The 14,753-nt window shown below is 48.4% G+C and overlaps 1 protein-coding gene across 7 annotated transcripts in view; it reads left to right on the forward strand.

Annotated features, from left to right (window-relative positions):
• The window catches only part of LOC123757411 (optineurin), a 490,032-nt gene that overhangs the window by 171,581 nt on the left and 303,698 nt on the right, over positions 1 to 14,753 (forward strand). The window lies entirely within an intron of this gene.

Genomic DNA, 14,753 nt, shown 5'->3' on the forward strand with positions numbered 1-14,753 from the left:
CTGGAGGAAGTCCCATCTGGTTCCCTCTCAGGTTCGGACTTGGCTGGGTCTCGTGTGGGACTCTCGAACCGCCTCCTTGTCTCTCCCTCCGGAGTCTCTCCTGCGGCTGCGGTCCCGCCTTCGTCTGTTTCTGGAGGGCCCTCGGGTCACCCGGCGGTTGCTCGAGGGGCTGTGCGGGAGCCTGAACTTCGCGATGGTGGTCTACCCGCCGGGTCGGGTTTGGCTTCGACGGCTGTTCTGGTTCCTTCGGGGTTCCCCCTTCCGCCTCTCTCGCGATCGCAGAGTTCGACCCCCGGGGGACTTGCGTCGGTTGCTGCGTCACCGGCTTCCTCTTCGGGTTTTTCGGGGTTCAGTGCCTTGGCGCCTACCCGAGCCCTCGCTCGATGTGTACACGAATGCGTCGTCTCTCGGCTGGGGTTTTGTGACCAGTGCTCACCAGGCCGGCCAGGGGCGTTGGGATCCGTCCTTCCGTCGAGCTCACAGTACGGTGCGGGAGTTCGCGGCGGTGTGGTTTGCTCTGGGGAGGATTCGGGTGGCCCGCGGATCGACGATTCGGCTCCATTCGGACTGCTCTCCGGTGGTTCATTGCCTGAACCGCGGGGGTTCGATGCGGTCCTTGTCTCTTTGGGGTTGGTCGCTTCGGGTGACTCATCTGCTGAGTTCTCGGGGTTTGGCTCTCCTGGCGGTTCACGTACGGGGCGTGTCCAACGTCTTGGCCGATGCCCTGTCTCGCTTCGTTCCCCTCTCCACGGAGTGGACGGTCGACGACGAGTCCTTCCGTTGGCTTTGCCAGACGTTCAGGCGCCCCGAAGTGGACCTCTTCGCGTTGGCGTGGTCGCGGCGTCTTCCCGTTTATGCGGCGCCCTTCCCCGATTGCGAGGCCGTCGGGGTCGATGCCTTTCGGCTAGACTGGTCGAGGTGGGGGTTCCTGTACCTCTTTCCCCCGGTTCGGCTGTTGCTCCAGGTCCTGACTCGCTTAGAGACTTACCGGGGGAGAGTTGTCCTTCTGGCCCCTTGGTGGCCGGCCCAGCCTTGGTTTCAGGCGCTGGTTGCTCGGTGTCCGAACCCGAGGGTTTTCCCGCGGCTCCGCCTCTTCCAGCAGATCGGGCCGGTACGTCACGTAGCTGGTTCGATCTTCTCCTCGAGTCTTCGCGTATGGTTTTTTTGACTCGAGTCTATCATCATCGCTGGTGATCAGGTGGCCTCCTTGTTGGTGTCCCACCTGAGGGCTTCTTCTCGGCGGCAGTATGAAGTTTCCTGGCGGTCCTTCCGTTTCTTTTTGCGTCTTCGTCGTGTTAGCTCCTTGTCTGTTCGGGTGGTCTTGTCCTTCCTCTCGTGGTTGTTTCAGGACCATCATCTTATGCCTAACACTGTCGCTTCGTATCGTGCGGCGCTGGCGGAGCTGCTTCAGCTTGCTTTTGGTATCGGTGTTACGTCTGCGCCGTTTCGCAAGCTGTCTCGTGCATTGTTTCACCTCCGGCCTGCTCATGCGTCGCCTGAGCCGTCCTGGTCTTTGGACAGTGCTCGCTTTCCTTTCATCTCCTCGTTTCGTTGTGGCCCCTTCGGTCCAGGATTGTTTTTCCAAGGCACTTTTCTTGTTGGCTTTGGCCTCTGGGGGTCGGGTAGGGGAGCTTCATGCTCTCCTCCGGCGCAGGGGTTTCTGCTCTTTTGGTCGTGGTGATAGTTTTGTTCGTTTGCAGCCGTCTCCCTCTTTTCTGGCAAAGAATGAGATGTCTGCGTTCTGAAGGGGGCCGTGGGTTGTTGATTCTTGGTTGGTCAGGCCGTGGGTTGTTGATTCTTGGTTGGTCAGGCCGTGGGTGCATCATGTGTTGTGTCCGGTTGCGACTCTATGCCGTTATTTGCGGACCATGGCTTCTGTTGCCAGGGATGCGCTCTGGGTTGATCCGGTTTCCCTTCTTCCCTGTTCCCGGGCTCGGGTCTCTCAGGTTGTCTGCAGGGTTATTAAGTGTAGCCAGCCTGTGGTTTTTCCCCGGGCCCATGACGTTTGTAAATTTGCAGCTTTGGCAGCTGTCTTTGGCAACATGTCTTGGGTGGACATTCGGGCCTGGGGTTTTTGGAGATCGAACAGGGTCCTGGCCGCTCGCTACTTGGTGAATGTTCCTGGGCCTCGTCGGGCCTGCGTTGCTTTGGGTCGGCGGTTGCAGCCAGTTGTCTCGACTTTGCGTTGAGGAGTGAGGACGACCGGCTGCCCGGGTAAGTCCCTGGTTTTTCCTTATCTTTGGGTAGTTAGCTCCGGGGAGCCGAAGGGGCTCCCCCCAGAAAACCAGCGTTGAATGTAATGAAACGCCATTTTCTGGGCGAGTCCCGGAAGCTCCCCGGCATCCCTCCCTCCCTCCCTCCGGTCGGCGGTGTTTTTTCGCGTTTTTGACATCCAGCCTAAGAACTAATGGTTGGGTCGCCGGCGGTGGGGTCTGGGGTTCCCCCTTCCCCCTCCCGGGGAGGGGGGGGGGGGGTGCGCAGACGGCAGCGCGGCGACCTGATAACGTCATGATGGTTATCTAATTTTCGTTTGGGGAGTTCTGTCCACCTGTTCGGTCCTCGGTCGCAATAGTTTACCAGAATAAGGGTTTGTTTTGGGGCGCCCACCTTTCTGGGTGCCTATCCCGGTTGATGGCAGACATAGAATGCTCCCAATCATACGGGGGGGTCTCTATAGGCCATTGCTTCTCGTGCCTCTCTAGAGAGGGGCCAGGTTCTGGCTCGTGGTCCCCGGTAGGCAAGAACTCCATACACATGACTGATGCCAAAGTCTGACATTAGCATATCAGCCTGGGATAGCTCCGGGGAGCCTCCGGGACTCGCCCAGAAAATGGCGTTTCATTACATTCAACGCTGGTTTTTTGCTGTACGTAATGTTATTCAATATTGTGTAGTGTGATATATTTATATAATAAAATGTGTGAATCATCGCTGTACTCAATGGTAGAGCGATAATTATGGTGTGCATATTATTGATTCAATTATTATGTTCATAAAACAGTGAACAAATACTTTGTCAGTTATTACACTATATACACAGGTTATAAATAAGTATCTGCATGTTTTGTTCACCATAACAAACCACTAAGTTGATAATGCGAGTTAAAAAGCAACGAGGTGTGGCCAGCCAGCCACTCGCTATTACTCCCTCCCTCAAAAACACCTCACTCGCCAAATTCCTCCTCCCCACCATACTGTTTTTGCTTTTATTCGCTATATACAGACGATATATATAAGTATCTACATGTTCTGTTCACCATTACTGTTCATCTAAGCTGGCATAGTGCACAAAGAGCATAGTGGCCACCCATACACAGCATGACAAGTCAGGAAGATGATGCCACCTCCCTCACCAAAATGGCTTCACCCAACACTCCTTTTGCTGGTATTACACTATATATATATACACATTATATATAAGTATCTGCATTTGTGTTCCCCATAGTGAACCACTAATCTTGTATGGTGATGGCAGACAGTAACAGGTGGCCACACACAACTCATGCTCCCTCCCTCCCATTGTCACTGGTTCAAGGCTAGACACACTAACATTCCTCCTTCAAGTATACTGTTGTGGTGTTATTACCCTATATACACACATTATATATAAGTATCTACATATTTTGTTCACCATAACTATTCAATTAAGGCGGTATAGTGCTCAAAGAGCATAGTAGCCACCCTCACCCAGCATGACAAGTTATGCAGATGTCGCCACCTCCCGCACCAAAATGGCTTTTCTGAACACTCTTTTTGCTGTCATTACACTATATATATACACGCTATATATATCTAAGGATCTACATTTGTGTTCACCATAAGGAATCACTAAGTTGGTATGCTGAGTCAAACAGCAGCAAGGAGTGACCATCACATCAACAAACTGGAAAAGGTGCAAAGACATGCTACTAAGTGGCTCCCAGAACTGAAGGGTAAGAGCTACGAGGAGAGGTTAGAAGCATTAAATATGCCAAAACTAGAAGACAGAAGAAGAAGAGGTGATATGATCACTACGTACAAAATAGTAACAGGAATTGATAAAATCGACAGGGAAGATTTCCTGAGACCTGGCACTTCAAGAACAAGAGGTCATAGATTTAAACTAGCTAAACACAGTTGCCGAAGAAATACAGTATATGAAAATTCACCTTCGCAAATAGAGTGGTAGACGGTTGGAACAAGTTAAGTGAGAAGGTGGTGGAGGCCAAGACCGTCAGTAGTTTCAAAGCGTTATATGACAAAGAGTGCTGGGAAGACGGGACACCACGAGCGTAGCTCTCATCCTGTAACTACACTTAGGTAATTACACACCAGCTAGCCCGCCACTGGCTGCCCCTCCCTCCCTACCTCACCTCACTTGACTCGCCAACCTTCTCTTCCCACCATACTGTTTTTTGCTTTTATTCACTATATACAGATGTTTTATATAAGTATCTGCATGTTTTGTTCACCATAGTGAACAACTAAGCTGGCATGGTGAGTCCAGACAGTAAAAGGTGGTCACATAGAGTCAGCAGATAATGCTACCTCCCTCTCCAACAAGATTACTCCTCCCACTACAGCGCTAATTATCACAACAATCCTGCTATTATTAGAATCCTGGACATTTTTATCACTTTCAGGGGTCTTCTGTAATACAGTGGCACCTCGATTAACGAGCGGCTCTATCTACGAGCATTTCGAGTAACGAGCAAGCCACTCGCAGAACATTTGTCTCTGTTAACGAGCTTTTCCTCAATTAATGAGCATTACCGCTGGTTATCGGACAACTTTTACAACAGTTTTGTTGTTGTTTCACAAGACAAGTTTTCCACATGACGAGCTCGGTGCTCGTCGTGGATTAAACTCGTCAATCGGATTAAACTTGTTAATTCGAGATGCCACTGTACTATCATCGCCTAAATAATAGTATGTACTGTACTTATAGGTTTTGACATTTTAGGGGATGCTGATGTCACAAGTTGAACAGCAGTACTGTGAGCTCATGCTGCATGTGCCAGCCTTGGAGGCTCACTCAGTACTGATGTCCTAACACCCAGGGAATGTTGCCCACGATTTTTTGTTTGTTTAATGGTGATCTGTTTACAAGAGCCCTGATGAAGGTGAGGTGAACCCCATGTATCCGCGGACCATTTAAATCTTGCGTAGTACTGCAACACGTCATATGCCGTGATGCGCAATTTTGGGTAAGTTACTCAACACATCATATGACGTGTTGCGCAGTTTAAGGGTTAATGAATCCATCTTCATTCACGTTTGGTTCTTCATTTCTTTACTAGGTTTATTATGAGGTTCCAGGACTGCCTTGTTTTGTCGTTGGAGGCGTGGCACACTTACTGTTGGTCCCACACACTTCAGTGGCATGGGACTTTGACGATGGTCCAGGTTTACCCGAGGGCGAGTTTGAGCACCTTAATGTGTGCTTGTTTGTCCTATGCCCTTCCTCGGGATGTTGGCATAGTGCAGGTTTCATGTGTAGGTTCTCTCACTCTTTCGGCTGCACTTGTTGATGAGGATTTGCACACTCGTGGCCTGTTGGCTTTGGTCTTGTGTTTCTTTTTCATCTTGGAACTATCTACAGATTGGCTTGGGGAGGACTGTGGAGGTGCTTTGGGCTGTTCCTGGGTCTAGTGCCTTGGTCTTGATGGCACATGTGTCGTCTGCACTGTTGAAAGCTGTTTGTGCCTAATCCTGCGAGATGCGGTGTTTGTTCTTTGCTTCTCGTTTCGCGTGTCGGCAGGCAGTGATCACCACCTCCTTGGAATCTGCTTGGACCCTGGCTCTTAGGTTTTCATCTTCTTTTTGTCCCAGGCTGTTTGTAGATTCTGTAGTTGGACAGTATCTGCAGGCAGCTGCTTCCATTTGTCGTCCATTGTCAGACTTGTTGGTTCTCTGGAGGGCCCATGGGGGGGGGGGGGTCTTCCCAGAGGAGTCATGCCAGGGCTCATGGTTCCTCCTGTTGTGATAGGACAGTGGTGCCAGTTTCTGGCCGGTGCTGTCTTCGTATGGTCGGCACGTTGATCGCTCTGTGCGAAGGTCGGGTTCTCAGTAAGGGGCTTCGGCCCTTTTGCTGTTTCATCCTGTTGACAATCACGGGGGCCTAGCAGAGGGCCACCAAACACTACCAGTGGAACTATATCCACACTAGGCAGACCCCCACCAGGCAAATGAAAAAAACAAACAAAAGAAAACCCTGCAAAAGTACACCGTCCCCAGGAACCGGTCGCCGCTTAGGTGGCAGGTCGCGCAACACCTTGACGCCCTAACCAGCACAATACCAGTCCCTACCCAGTGCCAAACAAGGGCCCCAAGCCCCAGTTGGCCCCAGGGGTGAGGCAAATACCGAGCAGCAAGAACCTCTACGGGAATGGTTCCCAAATGCCCCAGGGAAGATAACCCTGTCACGCAGGGGCAGTACTCACAGGGCGTGTAGGGAAGGAAGCCCCTAAGCGCATGCAGCCCCGGTACTGATGAGGAACCACCTGACCACCGCAAAACACAACACACGGCAGTGAATGCCATGAAAGGCAAACACCGCCTAGGAAACTGATGCCAGAGAAGCGTCTATCCCAGTTGACATTAGTTACAAACTGATGCTAGGCAGCCGGCTTGGTGAGGTCCAGGGCTCCCCCCTTCCCCTCTCGGGGCGGGGAGGGCTGCGCGGACGATCGGCTGTGGCAGTAAAGTGTGATGTTTGCTTGTTTCCTTGGGATTGTAGGGAGTTTCTACCTCTCTGTTCGTTTTTTTGTTTTAGTTTTTTACCATGTGGGGTTTGTTTTGTTATGCCTACCTTTGTGGGTGCCTAACCCCAGTAGTTGGCAGATAAGGAAATGTGGGTGCCTAACCCCGGTATATGGCAGATAAGGAAAACCCCAACCACAAGGGGGTTTTCCAGGGCCATTGCTCCCTGTAACCTCTCTGAAGGGGCCAGGTTCTGGCGCTGGTAGGTCTGAACTCCTTAGCTAATGTCCCGGTCTAATATAACATACATTAGCCCGATAAGCTCCAGGGAGACGTAGGGGCTCCCCACAGAAAGGATAATATTACTGTCTTAAAGATGATCGCAATCTTGATAAAACCCCAGCAAAGCACAGAGAATCACTTCTAACTGCCTGCATGGAAATCTCCAATGTTTTCAAACAAATTGTCAGGGATACCCAGGCAGAACCAGAATTGGAGCTACATCTCAGCACGTCGGGATCAGATGCAACGTTGGCGTCGGGGCCGGATGCGACGTTGGCGGTGGGGCTGGATGCGATGTTGGCGGTGGGGCCGGATGCAACATTGGTGGCGTGGCCAGATGCGACGTTGGCGTCGGGGCCGGATGCGACGTTGGCGGCGGGGCTGGATGCGATGTTGGTGGTGGGGCCGAATGCAACGTTGGCGGCGTGGCCAGATGCGACGTTGGCGGCGGGGCTGGATGCGATGTTGGCGGTGGGGCCGGATGCAACATTGGTGGCGTGGCCAGATGCGACGTTGGCGTCGGGGCCGGATGCGACGTTGGCGGCGGGGCTGGATGCGATGTTGGTGGTGGGGCCGAATGCAACGTTGGCGGCGTGGCCAGATGCGACGTTGGCGTTGGGGCCGGATGCAGCATTGGCGTCGGAGCCGGATGCGACGTTGGCGGCGGGGCCGGATGCTATGCTGGCGTTGGACGCGACGTTGGGGTCAGGTGCGGTATCGGCGCCTAAACCGGGTGCGATATTGGCACCAGGGTTTTTGAAACAAACAAAACAAGGACCCAAAATCTGCTGATACTACAAATGGGGTATCTGTAAGCATGGGATATTGGGGAGAACAAATGGACTTTGTAAATATGATCATCCCAGAAAGTGCAGGACCCTTCTTAGTACAGGTAAATGTACCAAAAGCTGTGATCTCTTTCACGCAGAACTGTGCAAAAACTCTTTAAATAAGAATGAATGTTTCAACACAGAATGTCCAGCTTTTCACATAATAGGTACCAAGCGAATAAGACCGACAACCCATCTCAAAGAAAGCAGCCACAACACTATTTACCAAAAGGATTTTTTAGCAAGAGGAGGAGGAGAAGAATGGCTAAAAATGTCCAGACTTTATCACCATCTCGGTCAAATGCTAGAGAGGACGCAAACACAATGGCCTCCTTACCAAAGCCTCAGATATTAACACCAAGTAAAGCATCCAGCACTTCCACAAACATAACATCATATTTATTTGCCAACATTCAGGGTATAAAAACACACAAATGTAACAAAGTGCACGTCATAGATGGCCTCTTACATGAGGCAAATTGCCAGTGTTTACAGCCCTAACGGAAACTCACACAAAGGACTACCATGATGGTGAAATATGGATCTCAGAGTATAATCTTTTCAGAAGTGACAGGAAACACAGGCTACAGGGTGGGGTCAGCCTGTACATCAAGGACACACTCGTCTGTACTGAGCTGCTAAACACCACAAATGATATGGTGGAAGTGCTAATAATGAAAATAGAGATCTTAAATGTAGTTATTGTCCTTGTATATAAGTCACCAGAGACAAATCATCAGCAGTTTAAAGACCAACTAATGAAAATAGAGCACTGCTTGGAAAATCTCACAAATCCAGCCCCAAACATCATCCTGCTTGGGACTTCAACCTACGGCACCTGAAATTGAAGACCATAGCAGATACAGTTGTAGCAGAGAGAATTCTGGGAAGTAGCCTAAATGAACAGGCACATGCAAATGACCTTCTACGGATGTGCGACAGGTTTGCCTTAAACCAGCATATAGTAGAACCAACTAGGAAGGAGAACACGCTGGACCTCATTTTCACTAATAATGATGAATTGATCAGGAACATAATGATTACAAATACAGTACCTGTTACTCGGATCACAACTTAATTGAAGTTCTGACTAGCATGGGGAATAAACCAGTTCCGATTCCGAGTGGAGGAAATTTCAGCAAATTCAACTTCAATAATAAACAGGGAAACTGGGAGCAAATAAACCATGACTTACAAAAATAAGCTGGGAAGAGCAGCTAGAAAATGCAAACCTGAACCAGTGCCTGGAAATAAAAAGCTCAGTAGCACTAGAAATATGTTCAAATCGCATACCCTAAGATAAAAGAGGAAGAGATGCAGATTGGAATGGGAACGTCGTTCCCTCTATAAGCGGAGAAAACGAATCGCGGAACAACTTGAGTCGCACCCCATCTCAAGAACGGCGAAGAAGGTTAGGTAGAAAAATAGAAACAATTGAACTAAAGCTACAAGAATCATACAAAACCCAGGAGAGGCAATGAGAGCAAAACGTCATCAGTGAAATAGAGATAATTCTGAAATATTTTTTCTCCTATGCAAAATCAAGATAAAAAACCACATCTAGTACCGGGCTCCTGTGAAAGGGAGATGGAACTTTCACTGAATGACAACAAAGAAATGAGCGAAATACTGAGGAATCAGTATGACTCTGTTTTCAGAGAGCCAATAAACACACTACAGATCGATAACCCAAATGAATTTTTCATGTATATGATACCAACATGAAATCATGTATCAGATGTCACCCTATCCCCACTGGGTTTAGAAGAAGCCATAGACAGTATGCCTATGCACTCTGCACCAGGCCTGTGATTCTTGGAACTCTATATTCATCAAGAACTGTAAATAAAATGCTATTGCAGGCCCTTCACATTCTTTGGAGACAAAGCCTAGATACTGGCATTATCCCTGAACATATTAAAAACAGCAGAGATAGCATCACTCCATAAAGGAGGAAATAAGGCAGAGGCAAAAAATTACAGACCGATAGCACTAACATCGCGCACAATAAAAATCTTCGAGAGAGTGCTAAGAAGTAAGATCACAAAATACATGGAATCACAGCATCTCCACAACCCCGGACAACATGGTTTCAGAACAGGGCGCTCTTGCCTATCACAGTTGCTGGACCACTATGACATGGCACTTTATGCCATGGAAGACAAACAAAACGCTGATGTAATTTACACATATTTCGCAAAAGCCTTTGACAAATGTAACCATGGTGTTATTGCACATAAAATGCGTTCAAAAGGAATTACCGGAAAAATAGGCAGATGGATCTACAATTTACTGACTAATAGAACCCAATGTGTAATATTCAACAAAATAAAATCTGGACCATCAACCGTAACGAGCTTAGTCCCCCAGGGTACATGTGCTTACTCCAGTACTTTTTCTCATCCTCATATCGGACATAGACAAGGACACAACCTATAGTACTGTATCATCCTTTGCAGATGAGACTAGGATTTTAATGAGTAGACAACATACAGGACTCGGCAAACCTCCAATCAGATGTCAGATCAGGTATTTCTATGGGCTACAGAAAATAATATGGTGTTTAACGAAGATAAGTTTCAGCTCATGCGTTACGGAAAAAATGAAAATATAAAAACGGAAACCACATACAAAACTCAGTCAAATCATAATATAGAACGGAAAGGCAATGTAAAGGATTTGGGTGTATTGATGTTGGAAGACCTTACATTTAACCCTCAAACCGCTAGGGGCCCAAATGGAATTCACACCCACAGGCGCAAAAAAAAAAAAAAAAAAAAATACAAAAAATTCTTTCGTCTTATAGAAGTGTTCATTTTTGTTCCCTGATCACGGAAAAAATAACAAAAAAATCGTAGTTGGCATATTTTAGCCGCAATAGGGTAGGGAAGTGTGGCAAAAAAGGGGCGTTGGCAGAGCCTTCGCCAGACGAGGTCTACTCCGCCCGAGCTGTCAGACGGCAGTTGCCACAAATATATTATTACCTAATTATTTCAATGTCTCTGATTGATTTTTTCTTAGTTTTTTGCAGTAATATTATTCCATACAGTGAATTGTGGTATATTTATATTATAAAATGTGTGAACCATCGCTGTACTCAAAATTATGGTGTGCATATTAGTGATTCAATTATTATGTTCATAAAACAATAAACAAATAGTTTTGCTGTTGTTACACTATATACACAGGTTATATATAAGTATCTGCATGTTTTGTACACCATAACGAACTACTAAGTTGGTCTTGTGAGTCAAAAAGCAACGAGGAGTGACCGCCAAACACCAGCGAGCCACTCACTGTCACTCCCTCCCTCAACACCACCTCACTTACCCTCATTTACCTCCCACAATACTCTTTCTGTATTTATTCACTATACACAGACGTTATATATACGTATTTACATGTTTTGTTCACCATAACTGTACATCTAAGCTTGTATGGTGAGTAAAGGCCATAAGACGTAGCTACTCACACAGTCAGCTGGTGGCGGCCGCCCTCAAGGCCAGACGCACTAATATTTGTCCTCCAACAATATTGTTTGTGGTGTTATTACACTATATACACACATTATATATAAGTATCTACCTGTTTTATTCACCATACCTGAACAAATAAGCTGGTATGGTGCCCAAAGACCATAGTGGCCATCAGTAAACAACATGCCAAGTCGTGCAGACGACGCTCCTCCCTCACCAAAATGGCGGCTCCCAACCTACTCCTCTCGCTGTTATCTCACACTATAGACACGTTATATATAAGTATCTACATTTGTGTTCGCCATAGCGAACCACTAAGCTGGTATGGTGAGTGCAGTCAATAAATGGTGACCACACACAGTCAGAAAACGATGCCACAACCCTGCCTCCCACAGCCTTAATCCTCCCTCCATGGAGCACAGTGCTAAATATCACCACAATCCTGCTATTATCAGAATCCTGGTCAGTTTTATCACAGTCAGAGGGCTACAGTAATACTATCACTGCTAAATAATAGCAGTATCATTTATATTATGGTATTTGTAGGCGATGCTGTGGTCACAAGCTGAACAGCGGTGCTGTGAGCTCGTGCTGCGTGCGCCAGCCTTGGTGGCTTGCTCAATACTGACTCTGTAACACCCAAGAATGTTAGCCTGGATTTTTTTTCTAGGTGGCATCTGGCAACTATCGGTCGTGGCTGTACTATCGCTGCCCCTATCCCAGGCAGGGCGTTTAAATTATAGCGCTAGACACGAAATCATATATAAATGATGTGCGCGGTTTCGGTTTTGTCACTGATATCATTTATATATGATATGCGCAGTTTGAGGGTTAAAGAACACAATAAAGTAGTCGTCACAATTGCAAGAAAAATGACAGGTTAGATAACAAGAACCTTTCACACTAGAGATGCTATACCGATGATGATACTTTTTAAGACGCTAGTGCTCTTTAGAGTGGAATACTGCTGCACAATGACAGCCTCTTTCAAAGCTGTAGAAATTGCTGACCTGGAGAGCATACAGAGATCCTTTACTGCTAGAATTCACTCAGTAAAACATCTAAACTACTGGGACCGACTGAAGAGCCTAAATCTGTATTCTCTTGAGCGCAGGCGGGAGAGATACATAATAATTTACACATGGAAAATAGTAGAGGGGCTGGTCCCAAACTTACACACAGAAATAACAGTTACTTAATAACAGTTAGTAATAGTTAATAGTTAATAACAGTTAGTAATAATATGTTACCAATGTAACATACGATTATGTTATGTTGTTGGGTAGATTAGATACACAGTGTTTAGTGAGTTTCATATTTATTTAGTATAGTAGTCCTGGATACAGCAGTGTCGTAGACGTTGAGACAGAGCTTGGAGCAGAGCAGAGAGCCGAGTGCGGCCGGAGTCGTGGAACGCTATGTGGGAGTTATATGTGAAAAATTATCTCAACCGAATGAGATAGAATTGATAAGGACGAATTCCTGAGACCTGGAACATCAAGAACAAGAGGTCATAGATTTAAACTAACGAAACAGAGCTGCCGGAGAAATATAAGAAAATTCACTTTTGTAAACAGAGTGGTAGATGGTTGGAACAAGTTAGGTAAAAAGAGTGCTGGGTAGACGGGACACCACGAGAGTAGCTCTCATCCTGTAACTACACTTAGGTAATTACACGAGACCAAAAGGCATGGCAGGATGTGCAGAATACCCCCGTTGAAGAGCAGAGGTGCAGCAGGTACTCTGAGAGAGAACTCTATCAACATCAGAGGCCCGAGACTGTTCAACACGCTTCCGCTACACATAAGGGGCATAACTGGCCGACACCCTCACAGTGTTCAAGAGAGAACGTGACAAACTCCTCCAAAGGACACCTGATCAACCAGGCTGTGACTCGTATGTCAGGCTGCGAGCAGCCGCGTCCAACAACCTGGTTGACCAGTCCAGCAACGAGGACGCCTGGTCGATGACCGGGCTGCGGGGTCGCTGAGCCCGAAATCACCTCAAAGTAACCTTAAGGTAAGGTGGCATGACGTCGCCGCGCCGCCATCTGCGTAACCCACCCCCATCCCTTCCCCAGGAGGGAGAAGTGGGAGCCCCAGACCCTGTGTGCCGGTGATCCAACCGGCAGATCTTGGCTGATACGATTCTGGAGAAGTCGTGTGTCTCTGCCTCCGGTTTTTTGTCTCAGTTCTGTGCCGTGTGGTGTGTGAGCCAGGAGAAATTTTCCTTGGTACTCGGGCTGCATGCGCCTAGGGTTTCCTTCTCTAGGTGCTCTATAAGTACTGCCCTTGGGGCCTCCTTCCACAAGTCACCTTGGGATCTACCTCCACTGTCTTTTAATGCTCGATACTTGGCTGCCCTTGGCGTCAGCTGGGGTTTTGTTGCCCTTGTTTGTCTCTGAGTAGGAAGTAGTTTTCGTTACTGGTAGGGACGCGGGGTACTGCACAGCTAGTTATCACCTATTATAGCAGCCAGGTCTGTTGCGCTTGGGTACGTTGTCCTCTTGCGGTGTTTTGCTTCTGTTTTTGTTTTCCTGCCTGGTGGGAGGGGGTCTGCCTTGTCCTCCCCCTCTCAGTTGTTGGGGTCGGTGTATTTTCTTCTGTGTTTTGGTGGTATCCCTCGCTAGGTCCCCGTGAGTGGACATGTCCCAAGGGTTCAGCATTTAGAAGTTAATTTGGTAGACCTGGGTACCGGTTTGTAGTACCCTGACTGGGCTTTCCCTTAGCATGATACCAAGGCTAAGGGCCCCTGGCAAACCCTGTAGGGGATTCCAAGGTCCGATGGATGTGACCCTTGAGTCCCCTCTCGCTTCCTGCGAGATTGAAGGTTGCTCTGTCCCCTTGTCTCAGGGTGACACTCGCCGGTTGTGCCTCCACCATGCTGCCTGTTGGGTCGGTGATTCTTTTGACCTGGAGTCAGTGCGATGTTTGTTGTCTGTACGTCCTCCAGTTCACCCAAGCTACTGAACATGATATGAGGGTGCAGGCAGCTGCTGAGTTGCATGCTAGGTTTAGGTTGTTGCAACGTGCTAGGTTGGTGGCGGCCCTGGATGCCCCGAGACTGCCCTATTTTGGTTATAAGGACCCAGACTTGGGGGTGGGAGTCACTTTGGCTCTGGTTCCGTCCGCCCCTCCTAGTCCTTCCCCTTCTGTTGTGCGTCTGGTTCCTTACCCCCCTTGCTTCCAGCTATGAAACGTCAGAGTTTTCGAAGTCGGAAAAGGGTCTAGTTGGTGTTGAAACTCAGGCGGTCTTGGGGGAGTCCCATTCTGGGATTGTGGCTTAGGCATTCAAGCCTAGTCCTCCAGCCGGAGCTTCTGGGTCTGACCAGTGGGTCCCCTTCGGTCCTGCTTTTTCGGCGGCTCCCGCCTTTTCTTTAGAAGCGGGGGGTTTGGAGGCCGACTCGGCTCCGGGTCCTCAGGGTGAGGCTCCCAGGGTGGGGGAGGGGTTGACTTGGGGGCCTTGGGCCCCATTGGACCCCGCC

This window comes from Procambarus clarkii, chromosome 19 (assembly GCF_040958095.1).
Source record: "Procambarus clarkii isolate CNS0578487 chromosome 19, FALCON_Pclarkii_2.0, whole genome shotgun sequence".
Lineage (NCBI taxonomy): Eukaryota > Metazoa > Arthropoda > Malacostraca > Decapoda > Cambaridae > Procambarus > Procambarus clarkii.